The 26,927-nt window shown below is 45.8% G+C and overlaps 1 long non-coding RNA gene and 10 other non-coding genes across 12 annotated transcripts; 10 read left to right on the forward strand and 1 right to left on the reverse strand.

Moving 5' to 3' along the window:
- Window positions 1-10,023: 10,023 nt before the first annotated feature.
- LOC114220568 (U2 spliceosomal RNA) lies at window positions 10,024-10,214 on the reverse strand. The gene has a single exon (XR_003611593.1). It is a non-coding gene; the product is annotated as a U2 spliceosomal RNA (small nuclear RNA).
- Window positions 10,215-15,840: 5,626 nt separating this feature from the next.
- On the forward strand, window positions 15,841-19,488 carry LOC114220520 (uncharacterized). Of its 2 annotated transcripts, none has more exons than XR_003611573.1 (12): window positions 15,841-15,916; window positions 16,262-16,314; window positions 16,568-16,631; window positions 16,876-16,926; window positions 17,270-17,304; window positions 17,492-17,643; window positions 17,935-17,981; window positions 18,164-18,199; window positions 18,416-18,452; window positions 18,879-18,923; window positions 19,161-19,191; window positions 19,371-19,488. It is a non-coding gene; the product is annotated as an uncharacterized LOC114220520 (long non-coding RNA). The 2 variants fall into 2 exon arrangements; XR_003611572.2 differs by having other exon boundaries at window positions 15,852-15,916; window positions 16,568-16,652.
- LOC114220558 (small nucleolar RNA SNORD26) lies at window positions 16,383-16,456 on the forward strand. Its single transcript, XR_003611583.1, has one exon. It is a non-coding gene; the product is annotated as a small nucleolar RNA SNORD26 (small nucleolar RNA).
- Window positions 16,731-16,803, forward strand: LOC114220557 (small nucleolar RNA SNORD27). Its single transcript, XR_003611582.1, has one exon. It is a non-coding gene; the product is annotated as a small nucleolar RNA SNORD27 (small nucleolar RNA).
- LOC114220556 (small nucleolar RNA SNORD28) lies at window positions 17,127-17,201 on the forward strand. The gene has a single exon (XR_003611581.1). It is a non-coding gene; the product is annotated as a small nucleolar RNA SNORD28 (small nucleolar RNA).
- Window positions 17,691-17,816, forward strand: LOC114220563 (small nucleolar RNA SNORD22). The gene has a single exon (XR_003611588.1). It is a non-coding gene; the product is annotated as a small nucleolar RNA SNORD22 (small nucleolar RNA).
- LOC114220555 (small nucleolar RNA SNORD29) lies at window positions 18,025-18,091 on the forward strand. Its single transcript, XR_003611580.1, has one exon. It is a non-coding gene; the product is annotated as a small nucleolar RNA SNORD29 (small nucleolar RNA).
- Window positions 18,268-18,337, forward strand: LOC114220559 (small nucleolar RNA SNORD30). Its single transcript, XR_003611584.1, has one exon. It is a non-coding gene; the product is annotated as a small nucleolar RNA SNORD30 (small nucleolar RNA).
- LOC114220560 (small nucleolar RNA SNORD31) lies at window positions 18,613-18,681 on the forward strand. Its single transcript, XR_003611585.1, has one exon. It is a non-coding gene; the product is annotated as a small nucleolar RNA SNORD31 (small nucleolar RNA).
- LOC114220561 (small nucleolar RNA SNORD22) lies at window positions 18,965-19,089 on the forward strand. Its single transcript, XR_003611586.1, has one exon. It is a non-coding gene; the product is annotated as a small nucleolar RNA SNORD22 (small nucleolar RNA).
- A 6,174-nt stretch (window positions 19,489-25,662) lies between the features above and the next one.
- On the forward strand, window positions 25,663-25,853 carry LOC114220562 (U2 spliceosomal RNA). The gene has a single exon (XR_003611587.1). It is a non-coding gene; the product is annotated as a U2 spliceosomal RNA (small nuclear RNA).
- Window positions 25,854-26,927: the final 1,074 nt, after the last annotated feature.

Raw genomic sequence — 26,927 nt, forward strand, 5'->3', positions numbered from 1 at the left:
TCCCCCCCACCCCCCGCCCCCCATCACTTCACTGTGCTAAGCCTTGGAGGCCGCTACAGAGGCTTTAAAGACAACCTAAGGGGCGCCTGGGTGGCTCAGTCATTAAGCGTCTGCCTTCAGCTCAGGTCATGATCCCATGGTCCAGGGATCAAGCCCCACATCGGGCTCCTTGCTCGGCGGGAAGCCTGCTTCTTTCTCCCTCTCCCATTCCCCCTGCTTGTGTTCCCTCTCTCGCTGTCTCTCTCTGTCAAATAAATAAATAAGTAAAATCTTAAAAAACAAGACAACCTAACTTCCCTCCACAGAGATCCTGGGATGGAGGGTAAGTGGGGCAGAGACAAGATTCATAGCAGGAAAATAAATAAAGATTCATAGCAGGGACTGCTGGACAGCATGGGGTGCAGACACTCAGGAACTTCTTGTTCCTGACCAGTGCCAGCCAGGTTATTTTCAGAGGAGCTGAAGGAAACAAGTTCTCTCCCTCTTCCACCTGGGCCTGAAGCCAAGTATTTGGAAGAAAGCAGAGGCCAAGATCTGAAGAAATAGCAAACAGAAAGGGGGGCCAGAGGAGAGCCAAGGGTGTGAAAAGACTCATCTTTTGCCATCCCCTTTCTGCATGCCACAGCCCACTCCCCACCCCCACCCTGGGAAAGCCAGAACCAATTCCTAGAGGGAAGCAGGCCAGGGGGTAAAGGGTGGAGGTCACACCAGTGTGCAAAGATGATAGTAAGTCCAAGGTGCCCTGGGCATGGCAGATAAGTGCCAACCAGAGGCTCTGAACAGACTTTATCCCAGGGTGAAAGCTCGAGGTTGAGAACTGGAGGCAGAAGCTCTCCTTGAGATGGTCCAAATAAGAACCCTGGGAACATACTATCTCACTCACAGCCCCCCCATGGTTCCAGACAGATGAAGCCAATTCCTTCTGCGGGCAGTGAAGAAGCTAGCAACTGACCTCCCCAAGTTTATCACCTCCCCACATACCTTTCACAGGAACTACCCGCCCAGCGACATCAGCCTTCGAACACCTGCCAGTCTCAAGGCACACCCAGCTTTGTCAGGCCTCTGCATCTTTCTACTTGCCATTCCTGTTCTGCCACTCGACCTCGGAAGCTCCTGTCCATTCAAGACCTAGCTCAGATGACGGTTTTTCTCAACTTCTCCAAAAGAATTCTTTGCCATCCACCTCTGCTACAACACATGCCCTGTTACATTTCCTTTTCTGGGTGTCTACACTTCCAGATAAGTGGCAGGGCCTTGTGCTATTTGTCAATGGGCCTGCCTACCTACAGTAGTAGCACAAGTAGGCACTTCAAGAGTGTTTGGAAAACGAGTGGATGAACTGCACCAGTCAAACCCAACTACTTCCCTTCTTAGAAACAACAAAAGGAACCGAGCATTTGGAAGTCAAAGAGCTATGGAGATGAGCGCAGAGAAGGAGGGGGGATAAAAACCAGAAAAGGTAAAGGAAATACAACCAAAGCCATCTCTTAGAAGGGAAATGAGTACACCATCTGAAAAGTATCTGCAAGTAAATTAGACAGATGAACAGCACTGCTGCTAGTCTTTCTCTCTAATGCAACCAAGTATCAAAAGACAGAAACATCAGAGATCTAGCAGATCAATGTATGGAAGAGACAAAGAAGCATTTTTAACATATTATTCTTGGTAGATGACATCAGATGTCTATCTGATCAGAGACAGAATACTGATCTCATGCCAGAGGCTAAATAGTAATAAGAGATTCAATTAGCCTTAAAAGGAAGACTGAAGTCTTCCAACATCAGCTCCTTCTACCATGGTGGTCACACAATACTGGTGGGTAGCATCATTTTCCCATCCCCTGTGACCTTCAGAACTTTCTATCATCAGGCGCCTGCGTGGCTCAGTAGGTTAAGCAGCTGCAGGCGATTTGTCTCTTCTCCCTCATTTACTTATCTATTCATTTATTTATGTCAGTGTGGACTCGTGGATATTTGTTTTATACTTTGGCTTAGAATTCAATACTATATTATTGGGGTTTTCCCTCAAATTGGTCCAGCTTTGGCCACCGTGAGCTGTCAGGTTGGCTCCTTTATTACATTTCTCTTCCCCCTGTTTCCCTGCCTCCCCCCCACACACAATCTTTTGAGCGCTTCTTTATGTCCTGGCATGACAAAATGGTCCAGGCTCACCTTGTTTGAACACTAGATCCCCAACCCTAGAATCAGCCACTTCTCCGAGGAGCCCTGGTTCCTTTTATTGGAGAATGGTATTAGAAACCAAGATCTGGGCGCTCAGGTGTCTTTTGATAAACAAAAGTTATCCATCAAGAATGGTGGGTTATCTGGGCTTGTAAAAAAAAAAAATCAATGGGCGCCTGGGTGGCTCGGTTGGTTGGGCGACTGCCTTCGGCTCAGGTCATGATCCTGGAGTCCCGGGATCAAGTCCCGCATCAGGCTCCCTGCTCAGCGGGGAGTCTGCTTCTCCCTCTGACCCTCTTCCCTCTTGTGCTGTCTATCTCTCGTTCTCTCTCTCTCAAATAAATAAATAAAATCTTTTTAAAAAATCAATGTTTTCTTTAATAAATACTCCATGTTTTCATTTTTGGTGACTTATTTAAAAAATCTCTCTTGGGGGGGCGCCTGGGTGGCTCAGTCATTAAGCGTCTACCTTCGGCTCAGGTCATGATCCCAGGGTCCTGGGACCGAGCCCCACATCCAGCTCCCTGCTCTGCGGGAAGCCTGCTTCTCCCTCTCCCACTCCCCCGCTTGTGTTCCCTCTCTCGCTGTGTCTCTCTGTCAAGTAAATAAATAAAATCTTTAAAAAAAAAATCTTTGGGCGCCTGGGTGGCTCAGTTGGTTAAGCGACTGCCTTCGGCTCAGGTCATGATCCTGGAGTCCCTGGATCGAGTCCCGCATCGGGCTCCCTGCTCAGCAGGGAGTCTGCTTCTCCCTCTGACCCTCCCCCCATCTCATGTGCTTTCTCTCTCATTCTCTCTGTCTCTCAAATAAATAAATAAAATCTTTAAAAAAATAAAATAAAATAAAATAAATAAAAAAATAAAAAAAAAAATCTTTCTTGGGGCCCCTGGCTGGCTCAGTCGGGAGATCATACAACTCTTGGTCTCAGGGTTGTAAGTTAGATCACCACGTTGGGTGTAGAGATTACTAAAAAATAAACTTTTAAAAAAATCTCTTTAAAAATCTTTACTTTAAGGCCTAGAAGATATTCTTCAACATTTTCTATGCAAAAATGTAAGGTTTTATTTTTGATATTTAAGTCTTTAATCTATCTTTAATTGATTCTTATTTATGGTATAAGGTAGAAAGCCAATCTTAGCTTTTTTATAAGTAGCTAACTGTGATATGATAAAACCAGAGAGAGAGAGAGCACGCAAACACAGCCTTTGTCCCTAGTTCCTAACACTGAGCTCCTAAATCCCTTGGAATTACTGGGTGATAAGAAAGTCTTCTCTTTCGGGTGCCTGGGTGGCTCAGTTGGTTAAGCGACTGCCTTCGGCTCAGGTCATGATCCTGGAGTCCCGGGATCGAGTCCCACGTCGGGCTCTCTGCTCAGCGGGGAGTCTGCTTCTCCCTCTGACCCTCCCCCCTCTCATGCTCTATCTCATTCTCTCTCTCAAATAAATAAATTAATTAAATATTTTAAAAAAAAGAAAGTCTTCTCTTTCAAGGAGGCCACTCTTGGTGGTAGCTTCGGGGTGGGGGCTGGCCACCAGAAAAACCAAGGCATGACTAGAGGGTTGTAACTTCCAGTCCCATTCCCCAACTTCCAGCAAGGGAAGAGGAGGTAGAGATTGGGTAATCACCAATGGCCAGTGATCATGCCTGCGTAATGGAACCTCTGTAAAAACCCTAATCGAGGGGCGCCTGGGTGGCTCAGATGGTTGGGCGTCCGCCTTCGGCTCAGGTCATGATCCCGGGGTCATGGAATCGAGCCCCACATCGGGCTCCTGGCTCAGCGGGGAGCCTGCTTCTCCCTCTGCCTCTCTCCCTGCTCATGCTTTCTCTCTCTGTATCTCTGTGTCTCAAATGAATAAATAAAATCTTTAAAAAAAAAAAAAACTCTAATCGATGGGGTTTGGAGATCTTCCGGGTTGATGAACATGTACCAGGAAGGTGATACAGCCCAAGTCCACAGGGTCAGAAGATCCTGTGCATGGAACCCTTCCAGACATCACCCTATGTACCTCTTCATCTGGCTGTTCATTTGTACCCTTTACAACATCCTTTATAATAAATTGGTAATAGTAAATGAAGTGTTTCCCTGAGTTCTATGAGCTGTTATAGCAAATTCAGACCTGATGAGGGGATTGTGAGAACCCCAATTTATAGCCAACTCAGAATTGTGGGTAACCTGGGACCCACGACTTGAGATTGGTGTCTGATGTGGTGGGCAGTCTTGTGGGACTGCGCCCTTAACCTGTGAGTTCTGTGCAAACCCAGGATACTTAGTGTCAAGTCAAATTAAGTGGTAATTCCTTCCAGTCTGTTGCAGGGAATTAGAAAATTGCTTGGTGTGGAAACCCACACCTGTGGTGTCAGTATTCTGAACAGAAAACAGATCATAGTGGTGTCAACCAAGAAAAGGAGGTGAGACTGGGGTCTCAGAATTGCAATTTGGGGAGCACAGATTCCAGAGTAACCAGAAAAAGCATCCCACTCATGTGGGGAAAGCAAGAGGTTTTTATGAGAAAGTAGAAGGGGTTAATAACATGATTTAGATAAAGAAGAAAAAAAACTGTCAATTTGGTGTTGACTGGTTGCACCGCTTTTGATTACTATCTAATCGATTATTCTGTTGGTGCTATCAAATGAAACTGTTCCTGGTATGCAGTAGTTAACATTTCTCTCCTCATAAAATACCAACAGTTTTATGGTTCACATACCAGTTGTTCTGTTGGGATTTTATGAGCAAGTGCTTGTAAAACAGTTACTGCTTCTGGCCCAGTTAAAGACTGCATTAGTTAGGGGCGCCTGGGTGGCTCAGTTGTTAGGCATCTGCCTTCGGCTCCGGTCATGATCCCAGGGTCCTGGGATCAAGCTCAGCATCAAGCCCCGCATCAAGGCCCGCATCGAGACCCCTGCTCCACAGGAAGCCTGCTTCTCCCTCTCCCACTCCCCCTGCTTGTGTTCCCTCTCTCGCTGTGTCTCTCTCTGTCAAATAAATAAATAAAATCTTAAAAATAACATAAAATTATGATTATAAAAGTAAAAATATCAGACAATACAGAAAATGTTCAAATGTAAAAATTAGCCAGAATCCCACCATTCAGGGTTAAACAATGTTAATAGCTTCGTGTTCATTCTTACATAATTTCTTATATTATATATATATATATATATAAAATCACACTGATGCTATGTTTAACATAATCAGGATCATGATATATATACTGTTTTGTAATCTCCATTGTCAGTTAAAATTTCAAGAATACCTTTCTATACAAAAACATAGATCATGGGGCACCTGGGTGGCTCAGTCGTTAAGCGTCGGCCTTTGGCTCAGGTCATAATCCCAGGTTCCTGGGATGGAGCCCCGCCTCAGGCTCCCTGCTCAGCGGGAAGCCTGCTTCTCCCTCTCCCACTCCCCTGCTTGTGTTCCCTCTCTTGCTGTGTCTCTCTCTGTCAAATAAATAAATAAAATCTTAAAAAAAAAAAAAAGAGTGCATTAGTTAGGGGGAAAAAATGGAAGGGTGCCTGGGTGGCTCAGTCGGTTAAGTGTCTGACTCGGTCTCTGCTCAGGTCATGATCTCAGGGTCATGATATCAGGTCGTGAGATGGAGTCCGGAATCGAGCCCCAAGTTGGGCTCCCCATTCAACAGGGAGTCTGCTTGAGATTCTCTCTCCCTCTCCCTTTACCCAAGTAAATAAATAAAATCTTTAAAATAAATGAAAATAAAAGAAATAATGGAACATCCATGTGATGAAATCCTATGCCTCTGAAAACAAATGTTCTGTAAAATGTTATGGAATGTATACAGTGTGTTACCTTTTGTGTAAGGAAGGAAGTGTGTGTGTGTGTGTGTGTATTATTTTCTTGAATGACAAAAGAAAGATAAACCAAAAGCCAATATAAAATGGTTACCTATAGTGGAAGGAAAAAACAGGAAGGAAGCAGGGGATGTTAAATATGCATATGAAAATATGCTCAACATCATATATCTTTAGGGAATTGCAATTTAAAACAACAATGATATACCACTACACATGCATTAGAATGGCTAAAATCCAACACACCGACAACTCAAAGGACATAGTGGAAAAGACACTCTCATTCGTTTCTGGTAGGAACATGAGACGGTACAGCTACTGTGGAAGAGAGTTTGACAGTATTTTTTACAAAACTAAACATACTTTTACCATATGATTCAGGAATCATACCCCCTTGGTATTTACCCAAATGAGTTGAAAAATTATGTCCACACAAGGGGCGCCTGGGTGGCTCAGTCGTTATGTGTCTGCCTTTGGCTCAGGTCATGATCCTAGGGTCCTGGGTTTGAGCCCTGCATCGGGCTCCCTGCTCGGCAGGAAGCCTGCTTCTCCCTCTCCCACTCCCCCTGCTTGTGTTCCCACTCTCACTGTCTTTCTCTCTGTCAAATAAAAAAAAAAAAATTATGTCCACACAAAAACCTGCACACAGATGTTGATAGCAGCTTTCTTTATCATTGCTAAAACTTGGGAGCATCCAAGATATACTTCAGTAGGTGAACAGATAAAGAAACTGCGGTACATCCAGATAATGGAATATTATTCAGTTCAATAACAAGAAATGAGCTATCAAGCCATGAAAATACAGGGAGGAATCTTAAATGCATATTTCTAAGTGGAAGAAGCAAATATGAAAAAGCTACATACTGTATGATTCCAACTATATGACATTCTGGAAAAGGCAAAACTATAGAGACAGTAGAAAGATCAGTGGTTGCCAGGAGTTGGGGAGGGAGGGAGGGAGAGAGGGCTGAGTAAGTGGAGCATAGGGGATTTTTAGGGCCATGAAACTATTCTGTATCATTATAATGATGGATACATGTCATTATACATGTGTCAAACCCCACAGAATGTACAACACAAGGGACAAACCTTAATGGAGACCGTGGTCTTTAGTTAATAATAATGTATCAATATTGGCTCATCAATTATAAAAGGTGTACTTCGCTAATGCAAGATGTTAATAATAGCAGAAGGGGTGGGGGGCGAAGGGAGGGTAAGGAAGTATACAGGAACTCCATCCTTTCTATGCATTTTTCTGTAAACTTAAAATTGCTTTCAAAAAAATAAAATATATTAAAGAAATAAATAAAATAAAGGTGTTGACTACAGAGGAAACTAAAACTCAAAAGTTTAAGGAAAATGGGGTACCTGGCTGGCTCATTTGGTAGAGCATGTGACTCCTGATCTCAGGATTGGGAGTTCGAGCCCCATGCTGGGTGTACAGATTACTTAAAAATAAAAATTAAAAAAAAGTTTAAGGAAAATGGATCTTCTAGCAAGCTTAGAACAAAGATTCCCTTTCATCCTCAAATTAGAAAGCAGCATTAGAACTGGGGAATAGCCAGTTTCTTTAAAATAGTACTATCAGTAATTTTTTTTAAATTCCAATATAGCCAACATACAGCATTGCATTAGTTTCAGGTGTACGATTTAGTGATTTAACACTTCCATGCATCGCCCAGTGCTCATCAGACAAGGGCACTCCTTGACCCCCATCCCCTGTTTCACTCACCCTCCCACCTACCTCCCGTCTGGTAACTACCATTTTGTTCTCTATAGTTAAGAGGTCGGCTTCTTGGTTTGTCTCTGTTTTTTCCCCTTTGCTCCTCTGTTGTTGTTGTTGTTGTTGTTTCCTCAAATTCCACATATGAATGAAATCATATGGTATCCGTCTGGGGCGCCTGGGTGGCTCAGTTGGCTAAGTGTCTGACTTTGGCTCAGGTCACGATCTCAGGGTCCTAGGATCAAGCCCCACATCGGGCTCCCTGCTCAGTGGGGAGTCTGCTTCTCCCTCCCCCTTTGCCTCCCCTGCCCAACACTCATGCTCTCTCTCTCAAATAAATAAAAATCTAAAAAAAAAAAAGGGGCATGTGGGTGGCTCAAGTCAGTTGAGCGGCTGCCTTCCGCTCAGGTCATGATCTTGGAGTCCTGCGATCAAGCCCCACGTCGGGCTCCCTACTCAGCAGGAAGCCTGCTTCTCCCTCTCCTGCTCCCCCTGCTTGTGCTCACGCTCTCTCTCTCTCTGTGTGTGTCAAATGAATAAATAAAATCTTTTTTAAAAAAAGAAATAATATGGCATTTATCTTTCTCTGACTTAGATCACTCAGCATAATACTCTCTAGCTCCATCCACAGTGTTGCAAATGGCAAGATTTCATTCTTTTTTATGACTGAATAATATTCCATTGTGTATATAGACCACATCTTCTTTATCCATTCATCTGTCGATGGACACCTGAACAGCTTCCATAATTTGGTTATAGTAAATAACGGTGCTATAAATATGGGGGTGCATGTATCCCTTTGAATTAGTTTTTGCATTTGGTGAGGTAAATACCCAGCAGTGCAATTACTGGACTGTAGGGTAGTTCTATTTTTAACTTTTTGAGGAACCTCCATACTGTTTTCCACAGTGGTTGCATCAGTTTGCATTTCCACCAACAGTGCAAGAGGGTTCCTGTTTTTCCACACTTGTTGCTTCTGTGTTATTGATTTTTGCCATTCTGACAGGTGTGAGGCGGTATCTCATTGTAGTTTTGATTTGCATTTCCCTCATGATGAGTGATGTTGAGCATCTTTTCATGTGTCTGTTGGCCATCTGAATGTCTTCTTTGGAGAAATGTCTGTTCATGTCTTCTGCCCATTTTTAACTGGATTATTTGTTTTAGAAATGTTAATTTGTAAAGTTCTTTATGTATTTTGGATACTAATCCTTCTTGGATATGTCATTTGCAAATACCTTCTCCTATTCAGTTGGTTGCCTTTTAGTTTTGTTGATTGTTTCCTTCACTTCTGCATAGAAGCTTTTTATTTTGATGAGGTCCCAATAGTTTATTTTTGTTTTTATTTCCCTTGTCTAAGGAGACATATCTAGAAGAAATGTTGCTATGGCCAATGTCAGAGACTTTACTGCCTGTGCTCTCTTCTAGAATTTTTATGGTTTCAGGTCTCACATTTAGTTTATTATCAGTAATTTACAAACGCTTTTATAGGTAACTAACATTCAATTTGCAAGAAAAATTAAGACCTAAATGTTTTTCTCTACTAACAGAAAAATTCTGTACAGAAAAATCAGGTTGAGGGGCACCTGGCTGGCTCAGTCAGTGGAGCATGCAACTCTTGATCTTGGGGTTTTAGGTTCGAGCCCCATGTTGTGTGTAGAGATTACTTAAAAGATAAAATCTTTTAAAAAAAAGAAAAATCAAATTGAATCTACAAATGATTAGAATAAGAGTTCAATAAAAACTAGACACAAAACAATTCTTTCCTGTATGCCAGTACCAAACAACTAGAAAAATGTTTTTTTAATTGCCATTTATACTAGCAACTGTTAACCCTCAAAATAAAACTGTCAGTTATTTTGCCAGCAAAAATGGGATTATTCAGGAATAGCAGAGAATTGCAATTCACGATATGTGGGCAATTTGCAACAGTCTATAGAACTGAAAACACTCTTGCTATTATCCAGAAATGTCACTTCTAGATTCATACCCCAGAGAAACTCTCATACATGTGCACAAAGCAACATACAAAAGACTTCACTGTAGCACTGGTTATAGCATTAAATATTTGGTAATCTGAAAAAAGGTCTATCACTAGGGGACAAAATAACCTGTAGAAAATTTCTAAATAGAATACTATAAAATAACTAAATCTTACAGAACCAGGACATAAAAGACAAAATATGCATCAAAAATACAGCATGAAAGAAAGAGGGGAAACAGCAGATTCACCTCAAATTTTTTTTTTCAAAAAGCAAAAGACACAGTGGAATACCAACAGTCTGCATTTTAACTGACAACCATCCCAAAAGGGAGAACCATACCATTCATGGAGGTACTGCGATATCAGACTGGTCTGTGAATTGGATGGAGCCAGCCTCTACTCAATCTCCCTGTTCCAAAAATCCCCTTCATAAAGTAACCTCAGGTAGAGGATTTACGAAATATTAAATGATAATAACACACACTACTCATGATCTTGGACCAAAAAACAAAGAAACAACCTACAATTAAGGTTCCCGTCAGAACTTGTTTCCCGAACTTGCACTCAAGGCTGTAAAAGCAGGCTTCAAGCTGTCCCTTATAAAAATTCCACATCTCAGCTCTTTCTAAAACCAGTCTAATCCTTCCCCGGGAGAACTTCCCAATGGCATATTCCTCCACGGTTCAGGAAATAAGGAAATTCTGTTCTCAAATTGAATTTTTCCCAGAGGTGAATGCCCTCCTCCCAGCTCCCAGCAGAGAACCGTTCAATTGCGTATACCTTCTCCTCCGCAAATGGAGGCAGTGCCCTTCGCTGCCAGGAGGGGGCAGACGCTGCTTCTATCCTCGAAGAGCTTCCTCCGGCGAGGAAGCTGACTACAGTTCAAGTATTTCTCGTAACAACCTCTTCAGGAGCTTACTTCATAGCATGGGGCAGGCAATCAATGAATTACAGTGTCATGCCTGTTCTACACGATGGGGATAAAATAAATTATACAGACATGATTTCTGCTCTCAGGGAGTTTATGTGGGTAAGGGGTGAAGTAGAACAAGGGAAGGAATGCAGTAGTGATATTAAAACTGAAAAACAGGGGCGCCTGGGTGGCTCAGTCGTTAAGCGTCTGCCTTCAGCTCACATCATGGTCCCAGGATCCTGGGATTGGGCCTCGCATCGGACTCCCAGCTCAGCAGGAAGTCTGCTTCTCCCTCCCACTCCCCCTGCTTTTGTTCCCTCTCTCCTGCGTCTCTCTCTCTCTCTCTCTCTCTCTCTGTCAAATAAATAAATAATTTTTAAAAATCTTAAAAAAAAATTAAAAAACAAAAGTGGGCCTTGTTGGCTCTGTCGGTAGGTACAGACTTGAACCTACCTAAGAGCAAAGGAGGAGCACTGAGTATTTTTCACTGAGATCAGATTGTTCATTTAGAAAAATCACTCTGGGCACCTGGGTGGCTCAGTGGGTTGAGCGTCTGACTTCGGCTCAGGTCATGATCCCAGGGTCCTGGGATGGAGCCCTGCATCGGGGTCCCTGCTCAGCAGGGAGTCTGCTTCTCTCTCTCTCTCTCTCTCTCTCTCTCTCTGTGCTCTCTCTCTCTTTCTTTGAGTAAAAATCTTGAAAGAAAGAAAGAGAGGAAAGAAGGAAGGAAGAAAGGAAGGAAGGGAGGGAGGAAGACCACAAGACTACTCCGGCTATAATGTGGAGAATAGATTAGAAGGGGGTAAAGTCAGGGGCTCCTGGCTGGCTCAGTCAGTAGAGCATAGGACTCTTGATCTCGGGGTTGTGAGTTCAAGCCCCATGTTGGGTGGAGACTACTTAAAAATAAACTAGAAGAAGAAGAAGCAGAAGGAGAAAAAGGAGGAGGAGGCAAAGTCAGAGCCAGGAAACCAGGTTGGGAATCTGTAGCAGAAATCCAGGGAGAATGGCTTAAGCTAGGGTACTGAGAAAGAGAAAAGCAGCTGCTGACATCTAGAAGCTGCCTGGCACTTACACCGAGGCCTTGGTGCTCTCCTGTTGAACATAATTTCGGAACATCAACATAAGACAAGGCCACTCTCGGATCAGGATGGGTCAAGTCAAAACAAGCCCATTCTATAATCACGTCTGAACACAGAAAAAAACATGAACATTGTCCAAATCACAAAAGTCCGAACAGCTCCCTATCCTGGCTACTATGAGCGACTGTTGCTTCTTCACCAATCATAGGTTAGCCTCATCGACTACAGTCTTCCCTCCTTCTAGGTAAGACATAATAAGATACCCAATAATAAAACAACGCCACGTCCTGAAAACATCAAATCCAGAGTAAAAAAGTAAAAAAGTAAAGCTTCACTTGTTTAAACCCTCCCCCAAAGCACCTAACACAAGCCCAGGTCCTACAATAAGTTCTTTGTAACGCCCTCCTACTGAGACACCCTGCGGTTTCCCGTGGTGTGGGTTCTTCCTCACTGTAACAAGTAATAAACCCAAGTTGCTCCAATACAAATATGTTCCTGGCAGTCTTTGTCTGGAGAGCATTTACAGTGCATCTGCTCTGGAGATAATGATCACAATCGAGCAAGAGAGGGCACATTGGAGAAGGAACAGATTTGTAGGAAAAGACAACGAATTCAGTTTTGGACAAGTGGAGCTGTTTATGGGCAATCCCAATGAAGATGTCTGGCAGACCGTTAGATACAAGGTGTGCAGTTCAGAAGATCGTGGGTTGAGATGATGTTGGGGACATGGCAGCATATATATGGTAAATGAGGCCAAGATGATGGGTAAGTTGGTCTAGGCAGAGCATAGCGAATGAGAAAACAAGAGGGCCTGGGGCAGAGCCCTGAAGAACGCGTAGGGATAGATATAGTGAAAACAGCCAAGAAGCAAGAGGAGACCCAGGAGAGGGCCGGGTCCCAGAAAGCAAGGGTTGAGAATAGCTCAGGAAGAAGGGCAGGTTAACAGTGTCAAATGCTACTGAGAGGTCAAGAAAGATGGAAGTTTTGGGGCATGTGGCTTCTTCAGTGGTGGACTGTGCTACTCCTGATCTCGGGGTTGTGAGTTCCAGCCCCACGTTGCGTGTGGAGATTGCTTTAAAAGGGAGGGGTGGCGCCCCTCCCCTCAGCTCAAGCTCTGTCTCTCTCTTTCTCTCTGACAAATAAATAAATAAAATCTGTCTCTCACTTTCTCTCTCAAATAAATATTTATTCTCAGGCGCCCCTGAGAACTGAGACTTGAGCACAAATGTTTTATTTGGAAAGATCACTCTGCTACAAGGTAGAGAATGGATTGATTAAAAGGGAGGAAACCAGAGCCTGGGAGCCAGATTAAATTTGTTGTAAAAACCACAGGAAAGGGGCGCCTGGGTGCCTCAGTTGGTTAACCATCTGCCTTCAGCTCAGGTCATGATCTCAGGGTCCTGGGATGGAGCTCTGGATCAGGCTCCCTCATCAGTGGAGAGCCTGCTTCTCCCTCTCTCTCTGCTCCTCCCCTGCGCGCGCGAGCTCTCTCTCTCTAATGAATAAATAAAACCTTTTTAAAAAATATTTTATGCAACCTACTAATAAGAGAATAAATAAGATTTAAGACTGGTTCAAAAGAAAATTCTAGGAAAGGAGTATTTTAGAGTCCATCCGTCAAGAATGCTGATATGAATTAATTTGTTCATAGGTAGATATAAAACTGGCTAATGTCACACAAGGATTTCACAGAATTATAAAATAACCAAATCAAGAGCAAATAGGAAGTCCAACAAAAGTGCACACTCCCTAGAAAATCAGATAACCCCCAGGATGTGTTGGCCCACTTTACAACATCAAAAGGACACCAAACAATAACTTGCCTCTTTCCAACTTTTGGAAACATCCATACACTTCCTTTCTGTTCCAGCTCCAAGCCTGAGCTCAATTTTTTTTAAATATTTTATTTATTTATTTGACAGAGAGAGACACAGCTAGAGAGGCAACACAAGCAGGGGGAGTGGGAGAGGGAGAAGCAGGCTTCCCGCGGAGCAGGGAGCCCGACACGGGGCTTGATCCCAGGACCCCGAGATCATGACCTGAGCCAAAGGCAGATGCCCAACGACTAAGCCACCCAGGCACCCCTGTGCTCAAATTTTAACTGGAATCCCCACCCAACCCCCTTCGGTCTTTTTATCTACTCTTCAAGGTCCAGGCACTCCATAAAGCATTTCCAACTCCCATTCCCACACACAACCCCTCTATAACCTATCAGCCTACTCTGGATCTTCTGAATTGTCCGTGGTTTAACTGTTTCATTATATATAATGTGTGTGTGTGTGTGTATACATAAATATATATTAAAATATTTTGGGTTTTGTAGTTACTTATTTAAGTAATCTCTATACCCAATGTGGGGCTTGAATTCAGCACCCCAAGATCAAGAATCACTGACTCCTTTGACTGAGTCAGCCAGGTACCCCCACATCTTCTATATATTTTGTTACAACTTTTTTTTTTAAGATTTTATTTATTTGACAGAAAGACACCCAGCGAGAGAGGGAACACAAGCAGGGGGAGTGGGAGAGGGAGAAGCAGGCTTCCCGCCTTCCCGCCCCCTGAGCAGCGAGCCCAACGAGGGGCTCGATGCCAGGACTCTGGGATCATGACCTGAGCCGAAGGCAGACACTTAACGACTGAGCCACCCAGGCGCCCCTTGGTAGAACTTTTCAATCATGTATTTGAACAAGCAATTAATATTTGCTGAGTAAATAAATTTATTTGTCCCTAAATGTATTCAAACTGGAATTCTCTCATTGTGAATACTTGTTATGTCACCCTGGGACACACATAGGGACAGTGTTGCCCCCGAAAGAGTGACAATCGGTTTGGCAGGGGGAGGGGCAGAAAAATCTTAGATATTAAAGAGGTTTCTGGCCCACCAAAGGGCCATCGTACATAAGCAGATATGCAGTATATCAGTGGTATTAAAATTTCATGAGTGGGATTGGAGGGGGAAATGTCTTTTTAAGGCTCCTGGGGAGGGGGAGACGATGATGAAAAAAAGATTGAGAAACAGGACCCAGGGATCATTCCATCTGTTTCCTGTGCATTTTCCTGCTCCCTGACTACCTTGAGCAGGAACTGTTGAGATGAGAGCAGTAAAGCATAGTGGGCATGGAATCCGACTGCCTGGATTTGCAGACTGCTTGGCTCTGGTATCTCTTAAATGGATAATACCCAGCAAGTTACTTAACCTCCCTAGACCTCAGTCTCCTCATTTGTAACATTTATTACCTTCCTTCCCGGGTTGCAGTATTAGGTGAGGTCATCCAGCAGAGCAGATAGTCAGAGTTTAGGCAATGTTTCTAAAACCTGCAAGTACACTAGGTGCTTACCGCAAACTACTGATGAACCAGGCCAATTGGTCTTAACGGTCTAGAGGTGACTGGAACCACCTTGACGATCAGGTGGGAGATGGAAGCAGCTCTATAAGAACTCTTTACACCTAGGGTCCCTTATCTATAAAATGGGCTATCTAGGGATTTGGGAGAACTAATCAATTCGTGTAGTGTGCTTAAAACAGTGCTTCCAATGATAGCGACTATTAGTCCAGCTACAAGCCAAGCTCCTAGCGACAGCGGACTAGACAGCAGGTCATAGGTGGCCGCTCAGGAAAAATCAGACCCTGTCAGAAGACTCTAGCAGAGCACTTACGGCCTGATTCAATTTTCCGAAATGGCTCCATGCAAAGGACCTCCCCCAAGACGCCCGCTACGCAGGGACCCTGCGCACCAGCCCTGGAATGCGCCTGGGCGGCAGGCGTGGGACCGAGATGACACTGGTCGAGGCTGCAGGAGGTTCGGGACCCGTGGAGGCGGAGCCCGCACACCGGTTTAGGGTGTGTATGTAAGGGGAGTGCTCAGGAAAGGGTGTGGGGGCAGGCAGCGGTGACCGAGGCAGAGGGTCGCCCACTACCGGTGCGAAGCCAAAGCCTCCGCGCTCTTGTCCCAGAGAGAGCCTGGGGTACAGACCCCCAGCTCACAGACACCGGCGCCCGCGCGCTTCCCTAAAGCGCATGCGCGTCTTTTTCGCGCCCCAGCTCCTGAGGGTGCGCATGGCACTCCCGCTTTCCCTGGATTCTTTACCCACAACTCCCCGGGCTCGCGCGCCCTCTCCTTATGCGCCTGCGTCCGCCATAGTCCCGCCCCCAAATCCCGTGGGCCTCTGCGAGGTGGTATTTAAGTGTCGCGCTACGGCCCTTCGGTCTCATTTTTTTCGCGACGTTACGTGAGTGGCTCTTTCTTTGTTTTATTTTCTTAAACCAAGTGAGCGTAGCACGCTGAGCATTTAGGGTTGCACTTATTGGTTGGCGGGGGAAGGGTAAGATCTCGGCCATGGCCTTGAATCCACGAAGCAGCAGCGGAGCTTTGTGAAGGACAAAATGGCGATGGCGGGCCGTAGCGGCGGCCCTCTCTGTGATGAGAACCTTTTCACAGACCTGTACTGAGTTCCGTGAGGATAAGACTCTCTGAAGAGACGGGCCTTGAATAGCCGAAGTCCAGCACAGTCGTAGCTCCGGGAAGAAGCGATTGTGAAATCACGAGTGTTGATTTACTGTCCTCTTGTCTACAGGGTCGGGGCGCACTTTTGGACGCTGAAGAATGGAGAAGAGCCGACTTGTTAGGGTAAGTTTATGGCTATTCTTTACCACCGTTTCTCCGTTGTGGAGTTTACGCAAGTCCCGTGGGATGTGCTACGGGGATGATACTTAAATTGAACTCTCTCTTTCTGATGGATAGTGGAGAAAACATAAGAATTCTGAGTAGCACCATCCCGCAGCAAACGCTTGGGGTTTTAGCGCGGAGGTGTTAGGGCACGCACGCGAGACAGACTGCAAGGTGTGGAACTAAGTGAGGGGTGCTCCTCGTCTTTTTTCAGATGTGGTTCAGCTCAAAAAGCCTTACAGGTTGGAGGATGGGACAAGACCTGTCACGCAAACTAGGTATTAACAGTAATGCTCCAGGTGGGTATGCGATGATTTCCGCAGGTGTGGGTGGGCAGTGTCTAGGTGGGGTTTGTTCTTGTTGAAATTGTGCTGACCACTCAGTGATGAACATAACAAAAGACAAGCATATGGCTGAACTTGAAGTGATGTCACCTTCCTACTGAGAAGTGGGCCAAGAGTACTCAAGGGTCTATGAGTCACTATTCTTAGGTACATAAAATGCCTTCCTTTTCTGTTTCAGCATCTCATCACTAGGCCTGAGGAATCCAACTGCCTCCCAGGGTGAATACAGGTAATGAATTGTTCAGATGGGGGATTGGAGTGTCCTCTCCGGTTTTGCCTACAACCAGGAGAGCAAATGGCCAGTGGAGCAGCATTGCCTTTTTGCTCCTTCCAGCTTGTTCTCTTGTAATGACTTTGCTGTGGAGGGAGAGAGCAGCCCAGCAGTACAGTTCTTGTGAGGGTGTGCTCTCCCTCACCCATATATCAACTGTCAGATGATTTGAATAGATATGCTGATCCTCTGTGAGGTGCGACAATTAATAGCATGTTAGAGTTCTGATGGCAGTTTCTGTTAACGAAGAAACTTTATTCCATTTTATATTTTTAGATAACCATTTGTTCCCCTTTTGCAGGTTGTCCTGATGGTGACACGTTTCTCTGTCTTAAAGTAAGTAGTTTCTCCCAATACTGTGATTAGCATATATGTGAATTCGTTATCCAAAGGAGGATTTTGTTATGGGTGTTTTGTTGTGACGAGACGCTTCATTGACCCATATAGGTTTCTGGTTCTTGTAGTGATGTTTCTTGATCTATTTATTCTGAGCAGTTTTATTTTTTATTTATTTTTTACATAGGCTCCATGCCCAACGTGGGGCTCAAACTCATGACCTCGAGCTCGAGTCGAATGCTCCACCAACTGAGCCAGCCAGACGTCCCTTGATCTATTTCTTCTAGATGTTCATTGATTATTCTGCCCAGGGTTGAACTTTGGAAAGCGTTAAGGATGGTGAGTGAGTACTTGTAACCTTAGTGGTTGTGGCTTGCCAGAGTATGTGCCAGTGAGGAAAGCAAGCATCCTGTCTTACCCCTGTTCTAGCCCCAGAGCCAGTAATGGTGAACCCACTGGGGCTAACTGGGAGAAAGGATGAGAATTTGTTCGTAAGGAACTGTCTGAGGTACCAGCGTATGCCTGTCCGTAGCATCTGCTTGGCTTTTCTTAGTTTAAATCCATTAACCATAGCTAGAATGGATGTGGCTGTTTTAGATCCCTCACTAATTACGTAATCTTCTCTTTCAGGAGCAGCTTGTTCCTGTGTGCTGCCCAAAAGCCTCCGGAGTTAACAGGTTAGTGGATTAATGTCTGTGGCTCATGCCACCAAGTAGGCGGTTTCCATGATGAATCAAACTAGCTCACTATGACCTACACAATGAAAATAAGTGAACACCTGAGAAACTGGAGAAGGCAGAAGTGGAGGGATGCTATGTGGAAGGGCTTTTTATCCACCTAAACTTTTGTCTTTCTCTAGGTGCTGTTACCCATTAACCTGCTTGTCTGCTCAAAGGTGAGTTGTTTCCATATGTGGTTCATGGAGCATATTGGGTAGAAAAAAATACCCTTTCGAAGGTCTAAATACATGATGACTAACATGGAATCTCGTTCGGCTGATGACTTGCTGTTGAGACTCGGAAATCTGATTTTCCTAGGAATGATAGTTTAAGCAGGAAAAACTCTTACTGTTGGACGTAAGCATTACTGACTCTGTTCTTAATTGTTTCAGGTCCAGTGCCTTATGTGGAGCCCAAGAATGATTGAAGGTAAATGCCTTTGTAACATCACTTAGCTGCTATATAAAATTTGCCGGGTGTTTTTGGGGGCTGTGTGTTGGGTGGCACTTGTCTGGGTAGCTATAAGAAGACCTTACTGGCTCACTCCAGAGTCTTGTCTGTGGCTAGAACCACCTACAACAAGCTCCCCCTCACCAGTGATGAATTCGATACCGCCCCAGTCTGATCATCGTGACTGAAAGGTATTTTCTGAGCTGTGAGCTTGCCTTGGAACAAAGTGACAACAGTGAGAAAAGTTATCAAGTAGGCTTCAAGCCAATAGGAAGTTCTGTGGACTACCTGGTTACTGTAAAAGAAGCATTCTGAAACCTACAAAGCCTTTACAGATATGCCTTTGCTCTCAGCAATAGGGAACCCTGGAGATGTTTGAGAGGCTTAGTTCTCAATCTTTTGCAGGAACCCTCAGCCACTTTGCTGATCAGCTCCAGTCTGAAGTCAGAGGTGAGTAAATCTAGGTGGTGCAGGGTAGCCCAAACTAGAACTCCCAGTGAAGAAACAGTCACATGTCTTACTTCCTGTCCCAGTCCCAGAGCCTGTAAAGGTGAACCCACTGGGGCTGGCTGGAGGAAAAGAGGAAGCTTGTTCCAGAAGGAACTGTCTGAGGGATCATAAGGGATTTCTAAATATGGGAAAGGGAATAAATCACTTGCTGAAGTAGATCGTATATTTGTGTTCCAGGTCTGAAGAAAGAACAAGGCCTATATCACAGGTATGCATCTGTTCAAATATCGGTGTTTAATATTTAATAGGCCTAGATAAACATAAAGTATACCTGGAAACTAACTTTTTAACGTGAACTAGTTTAAAGGGGTAGCCAGTTACAAACTCAACATAATACATTCATACCTAATAAGGAAACTCACTTTTTTTTCTTTCTTTCCTGTACAGGAATCCAGTTCTTCAGGGATACCAAAAGGAAATCTTCAGGTCATTTTTTTTGTACAACCTAGCTGTGGAAATTAGCATACAGTTGTTTCGGCCTTTTTAAATAAAAGTTTAACCTTCATTGTGGCTCATGTGTTTTAGTGTCTAGGTGGGCAGAAGGAAATAATCCTGGGGAATTTGTTCTTGTCAGCACTGTTCTGTTTAGTGTGGCAGGTTGCCTACTGCTGTCCAGCTCGGGGAAGCATTGTTCAAGGAGCCTCAGTAGATCTCCTGAGGTTCACCACCACCTGCCTCACTGTGAAATGTGTGCTGGGTTTGGGTGATAACTTTAGCAGGCTTGGCTGAGGGCACTGGCTTGGAGCATGACCATCAAGGCTTAGGATCCCTTAGACTCAAAAAAAGTGGCTGTCAGATTTTGGTGTTTCACTGCCCTTTTCTGCCCATGAAACTTCAACATGTTTTCTGTGGAGTCTGCTTTCTCTGTAGGATCAGGCCTACAACCCTTGAATTTCTGTTCCTGTAAGTGAACCTCTGGGTCTCTACATACATTCTTTTTCTGGAATGGTCTGCGCGATTTCATGGAGGTGACTCAATATGGGACTTACAGCCCAAAAGTCACTGCTGGGGACCCCTGCGTAGTTCAGTCAGGCATCCAGTTTGATGTCTCAGGGTCATGAGTTCAAGCCCTGCATTGTGCTTCACACTGGGCATGGAGCCTACTTAAAAGTCAACTGCTGGAGCGCCTGGGTGGCTCCGTTGGTTAAGCAGCTGCCTTCGGCTCAGGTCATGATCCCAGGATCCTGGGATCGGGCCCCACATGGGGCTCCTTGCTCAGCAGAGAGCCTGCTTCTCCCTCCCTCTCTGCTTGCCTGCCACTTCCCCTGCTTGTGCTCTCTCTCTTCCTCTGGGTCAAATAAATACTTAAAAAAAAAAGTCAACTGCTAAGAGGCCTACCTTGGCTAATCATTGTCAGTTTATGCTGTTGGTGTAAATATATTTTGACTGGAACGACCCTGCTTGTGCTTGTCCCGTTTCTTTTTTTTCTCTTTGAGGTTTTATTTGAGAGAGAGCACAGCCCAGGAGAGGGGCAGAGGGAGTGGGAGAAGCAGAATCTGCTGAGCAGGGAGCTCCATCCCAGGACCCTGGGATCATGACCTGAGTCGAAGGCAGACGCTTAACTGAGCCACCCAGGCGTCCCTCCTTCCATTGTTCTCTCAGTCGGAAAGCAGTACTTCACTTAGGACATCGGTTAGAGCCGCTCCGTGAACACCTACATGAATGTGATTTGCAATGAATATCCATCTGTCTCCATGTGCCATTGTATCTGGGCATAAATTGAGGAAGTGGAGTTAAGATCATTAAGATGGGTTCCCTGTCCCCACACAAACCTGGTAATTTCAAATCTTTGCTTTTTATTTTTTAGAACATTTTAGTGTGCGGGGCAGGAGGGGGAGAGAATCCAAGCAGGTTCCCCACTTGGCACAGAGCCCAACAGAAGCTGGATCCCAGGACCCCAAGACCTGAGTGAGCCACCCGGGTGCCCCCAGATCTTGCTTTTTAATTGTCCCTGGGCAAGCTGGCTTTGGGGATGAAGGGAATTAAAGGAAGTTGTCAAAGTAGAAGCACTGTCTGGGGTGACGTTTGTGTGCGTAGGTCAATGCTTAAATCTTTAGAGCAGTTAAATAGTTGCCTCACCTGGAGGCTCAGATCTGCACACTTATGTAAACAACCTCCATCCCCATCCCACCAGGCAGTTCTGGTTGACGTAAGTAGGGTTCTTTTTTTAAGATTTTACTTATTTGACAGAGACACAACGCGAGAGGGAACACAAGCAGGGGGAGCGGGAGAGGGAGAAGCAGGCTTCCCGCGGAGCAGGGAGCCCGATGCGGGGCTCGATCCCAGGACCCTGGGATCATGACCTGAGCCGAAGGCAGATGCTCAACGACATAAGTAGTTCTTGTAATGAACATCCTTTTGTTGCTCAAAATGGGATTCCCATCCGTATAAGTTTTAGATATGCATATTATGTCAGAACTGTAGAGCAACTTAGGGGCTCCTGGGTGGCTCAGTCGGTTGAGTGTCCAGCTCTTGGTTTTGGCTTGGGTCCCGGTCTTGGGATCCTGGGGTCTGCCCTGCTTGGGGCTCTGGGCTCTGCGCTCTGCATGGAGTCTGCTTGAGACGCTCCCTCACCTTCTACCTCCCCGCCCGCCGCCTCAAATAAAATCTTTTTTTTTTTTTTTTTTAAGATTTTATTTATTCATTTGACAGAGAGAGAGACACAGCGAGAGAGAGGGAACACAAGCAGGGGGAGTGGCAGAGGGAGAAGCAGGCTTCCCGCGGAGCAGGGAGCCCGACGCAGGGCTCGATCCCAGGACCCCGGGATCATGACCTGAGCCGAAGGCAGACGCTTAACGACTGAGCCACCCAGGCGCCCCCAAATAAAATCTTTTTTAAAAAATAAAATTTTTTTTTAAAGATTGTATTTATTTATTTGACAGAGACACAGCGAGAGCAGGAACACAAGCAGGGGGAGTGGGAGAGGGAGAAGTAGGCTTCCCCGCGGAGCAGGGAGCCCGATGTGAGGCTCGATCCCAGGACCCTGGGATCACGACCTGAGCCGAAGGCAGACGCTTAACGACTGAGCCACCCAGGCACCCCCAAGATAAAATCATTTAAAAAAACCATAAGGCAATTTAATTTAAAGAACATGCATTTGGGGTGCTTGGGAGGCTCAGTTAAGCATCTGCCTTCAGCTCAGATCATGATCCCAGAGTCCTGGAATTGAGCCCCAACTTGTCTGGCTCCCTGCTCAAACGGGAGCCTGCTTCTCCCTCTGCCCCTCCCTCTGCCCCTCCCCCTGCTTGTGCGACCTCGCCCGCACACACTCTCTTCCCCTCTCCCCCCACCTCAAAATCTTAAAAAAAAAAAAAACGTGGATTTTTTGCTCATTAAATGGCAACCATGTCAATACAGTAATTCAGCTATGAAAATGGGTTGCATAAGAAAAAAACATGCAAGGACCCTGAAGGAGGACCAGCTTTAAAGCGGGGCCATGGGGGGAGAAAGGCGGGGAGGAACACTAGAAGCCCACAATGAGGTACCGCAAGCAGTGGGACAATCAGCAGAGTGCTAATCGGAAGTAGCAGATGAATTGTGTTAAAGCCACACAGAGGTCAGGTGGAGCTGAGACTGAAAACTACAAGCAAGTTTGGGGCTTTTACTACAGACCAGCCCCTATGTGCAGGACCTCTCCCCCTTTACTAACCATAGGAGGTAGGTGCCACAAGTATCCTCGGCTGGAGGAGGGACCCCACAAGGAGACAAGGAACTTGCCTGCTATGGCAGAGCTAGAATAGCAGGGGAGGGAAGGATCAATAGTAAAGTCCTAGGTGCTTAACCATTAGGCCAGGCTGTTTTCTCTGGGAGTCTCCAGGACACGGCTAACCTAATCCAGCCTAGGGAAGTTTAGCAAGCAGATGATGGAACCAAAGCTGGGTCTAAGCCAACACAGGAGCCAGGCAACGTTCAACAGAAGAGTCTGGTTGACAATGAAAGCTTCCAGGAACACTATTTTCACCATTCAGCAAATGAATTCAAATTCAGGTCCAAGTCGATGGCTACTTTGGCTAAAAGATGAAAGAAAGAAAGAACAGACAACGTGGAGAAATGGGGGAGAGTGCTGGAATGATTGAGGCCTGCCTCCTCCTGTTCCCGATGCCTCAGACCTCTCCCCTGAGCTTCAGGGGCATCCGCTTACCCCTTGACCTACTCACCTGAAACCCAACTGGACACTGAGACCTTTGATTTGCTCAGGTCTGCTACACCCAACCCCCTATCTCCCCACCCACTGACAGGCTGCTCTGTCCCGAACCTCTCAGTGTACTCAGAAGAGCCAGGGCCTTGCTCTTGCCTTTGTTGACTGCTGTCTGGTTATTTTCTACAGGAAGAGGGAAAAGGAAAATAAGACACCAATACATAAGATATTTGAAATTGCACCGTGGTTTTCAACCAGGGGTGATTTTTGCCTCCCCTCCCCAGACCACACTTAGCAATCCCTGGAGACATTTTTGATTGTTACAGCTTTGGGGGTGCTATACTACTGGCATCCAGTGGGGAGACCCTACAATGCACAGCTCTCTCTCCACCACTCCTCAGTGAATTATTCAGCCCAAAATGTCAGTAGTGCTAAGCTGCAGACACCCTGAGATTTATGAGATTTATGAGAAATGCTGGCAGAGAACAAGACTGTGATTTGGTAAGAAGGTGGCCAGGGAAGGCATCTTGGACGAGGTGACATTTGAGCTAAGATGGGAAAGAGGCAAGATGTGGAGGCTGAGGAACAGCCCAGGGAATGAAACGGAGTCATTTAATAGAATAGAATAGAATAGAATAGAATAGAATAGTAGAAGCAACAGGCCAAGCTGACGAATGTAGGAGTGAGATGAAGGGAGCATGAAGGATGTTTCAGTGGGGACACAGAACCATTTTGGATAGAGTCTGAAATCCAGGAAGAGAGCCCAGCAAAGGTGGTAGGGCATAGGCTTTAGGAATGGGGGCTCCAAGGCCAGGTGGCTGAGTTTGGAGTCCCTGCCACCTACCAACTGTGTGACTTTAAGAAAATCACCTAACCTGCTGTGGTTCAGTTTCCCCATGTGTTAGAGAGGGAAGATGATAGTAACTACTTCTCTGTTAAGGTTGTTAAAACACATAAAGCACTTGGAATGGTGCCTGGCACCACTGACCGGTGAGGCTGGAGACAGAATCAGCCTCCACCGGGGCATAGAAAGCCCAGGCACCGGATGAAAGCCTTTCAGCAGAAAGTGTACATTCAAATTTCTAGAGAGCCAGGGGGCTGACGCACATTAGCAGGCAGGGTGAAACTGGTGGCCCAGAGGAGAGCTGGTGTTTCTTGCCCAGGAGCTGCCCAAATCTACCCCAGAGTCGCCACAGGAAAGCGGGCCAGGTAGAACCAGGCCTAAGTCAGGGGCAGGGCTCCCCAGCCAACCCTGGCATGGGCCTGCACACAGGGCCTCCGGGAACCCCCATCTGTGCCTCACTTTTCCCGTCATCAAAGCCAGTGATTCTCTGTAAACTCCCCCACTTCCCTCCACCTCTGCCACAGAGCCACCCCTGCCCGAGTCCCCACCAGCTCTTGCCTGGAGGATCCCAGGATGCTTCTCCCTGTTTTCCGCAGTAGATAGACTATGAACGTCATGAAGGCAAGGGCCACGCCTGATTTTATCATTATAGAGTGCGTGCTCAGTAAGCACAAACAAATGGACCAATAGCCTCCCAGGAGCAAATGTAATAATTCTACGTATTTGTTTTTGTTTTTTAAGATTTTATTTATTTATCTGACAGAGAGAGAGAGATCGTGCACAAGCAGGGGGAGGGAGAGGGAGAAGCAGGCTCCCCACTGAGCAGGGAGCCCGACAGGGAGCTTGATCCCACAACCCTGAGATTCATTTCAGTTTTACCTACGCTGGCCGCACCCCCTCTCTCCCACCGGGGTTTAGGAATCGGGAACGTCCGCAAGGCCTTTCTCGGGGCCGCTAGTCCCCTCTGCGAAGGGCCCACGGTGGGTGACGGATGGCGCAGACCGCAAGATGTAAGTGGGCTTGCGCGGCGAGGGGAACGCAGCCCTAAAGGCCAGCCTGCACGGTCAGCTCTGGGCCGCGCACACACGGCGTGCCGGTGCTCACGAGCGCCGCACAAGCGCGTCTTACTAGCCCCCATGCAACAGAGACCGAGACAGGCGTCTAAGCAACGGGCCTCACGTCATCAAGTCACGGACTAGGGAGCAGGGATCCCAACCCGGTTCTTCGAACTCCAAAGCCTGTGCTTGGGAGATGCAGCCTCACCAAATAAAGGCCCGGGAGAGGGGCGCCGGCACCCGCCACACCGTCATTCACACACTAAGGGAGACACCGCCCCACACCCCCGGGAAACCTGAAAACCTTCAGGCCCGGAGACTGACGCGGTGGGGCGGGAGGGAGGAGGCCACGCCCACATTGCAATCTGACTTGTATGTGGACCAATCCCAAGAAAGTAAAAACAGCTTAGGGGCGGACTTATGTAAAGCATACCGAGGGCGAACAGGCAGGCAAAGCAGTAAGGAACAAAATTTAAGGTTTTTTTTTAAAGCCTGGCTATTATTACGAAGTAAGAATAATGGGAAATTGAATTTTAAAAGTACTTCACATTGCAAAGTAATCTAATCCTTATACCACCAAAATCACCACAACCGTAAAAGCTATTCTAAGGGTAAGGGTTGCTGGGAAGCGGACGAATCAGTATCGCTTCTCGGCCTTTTGGCTAAGATCAAGTGTAGTATCTGTTCTTATCAGTTTAATATCTGATACGTCCTCTATCCGAGGACAATATATTAAATGGATTTTTGGAATTAGGAGATGGAATAGGAGCTTGCTCCGTCCACTCCACGCATCGACCTGGTATTGCAGTACTTCCAGGAACGGTGCACCCCCCTTCGGGGGACTTATGCTGTTTAAAAATTAGAATTGGTGTTTTTAAGTTACAGCTAGGTATCTAGTTGTAGTAAATTGTACGTTTCAGGATGTACTAATTAATCATCCGATAGCATAATAGGGAAGAGTGTCTCATTCGGTTTTCTTTAATGTTTAGTTTCGTCCCGAGAGACCGCTGAATTATCCCATCCAGTTTAAGCTTTTGGTATGTCCCCGACCTGACGAGCGAGACAAACTGTCCAACAGAAACTATCTCAAGAAGTAATTTAAGTAAAGTTTTAGAAGTGAAGAGGGGAGGGGATTTAGGTTTAAATCAGGTATTCACTGTAAGGTAAACCCAGGGCGCTTGTTTCGTTAGGTGGAACGTGGTGCTCAGAACTCTCACCAGCAGCTCTGTGCTGATACAATGTTTCTGGTTCTCTAGTTTTAGAAAACAAAAATTTCTCTGTAAGGAAACAGTAGTCACTCAAAGAAGTGGCTGTTATGACAGGGTAAAGAAGCAGTTTGTCCCTGGGAAAAATACCGATTTAATTTTGCAGATTTTTACTCTCAGTTGGAGCTGAGTTTTACCATCACAAAACCTCAATATGAGGAAAGAAAGACGATGCTCCTACCTCCACTTTCCGGATTTAAGATTTCAATTTCCCCATCTTTCTTCCTTGTGTTTTTTATACATCGAGGTTGAAACCATGAGCCTCATTAGTGATCTGAATTGATTCTGAAGTGCGCTCTTCTTTCTTGTACAGAAAACAAGATGTACATGATGCTTCGGAGCAGGGAGACGGACTAGGCCCGGCTTCAGGAGACGCGGTCCGCTTAGGTGCCTTCCACTCCAAGTGCAAAACTGTCAAGTTACTCTCCAGATCACAAACAAGTATCTCCAGATTTCGTCTTCGTAAAGCAAAACCAGCTGGCGAAGTTAGGGGATCTTTACTCTTCCAGCTTTTTGTTTGTTTTTGAGTGATCTCTACACCCAACCTGGGGGCTCAAACTCAAGACACCGAGATCAAAAGTCGCAAACTCTTCCCACGGAACCAGCCAGGTTCTTTCCTTCCGGCTCCTTAAACTCCAGGAG

Source organism: Eumetopias jubatus, unplaced genomic scaffold, assembly GCF_037043125.1.
Source record: "Eumetopias jubatus isolate StellerSeaLion01/CBP00866 unplaced genomic scaffold, mEumJub1_p1.0 scaffold_13, whole genome shotgun sequence".
Classification (NCBI taxonomy): domain Eukaryota; kingdom Metazoa; phylum Chordata; class Mammalia; order Carnivora; family Otariidae; genus Eumetopias; species Eumetopias jubatus.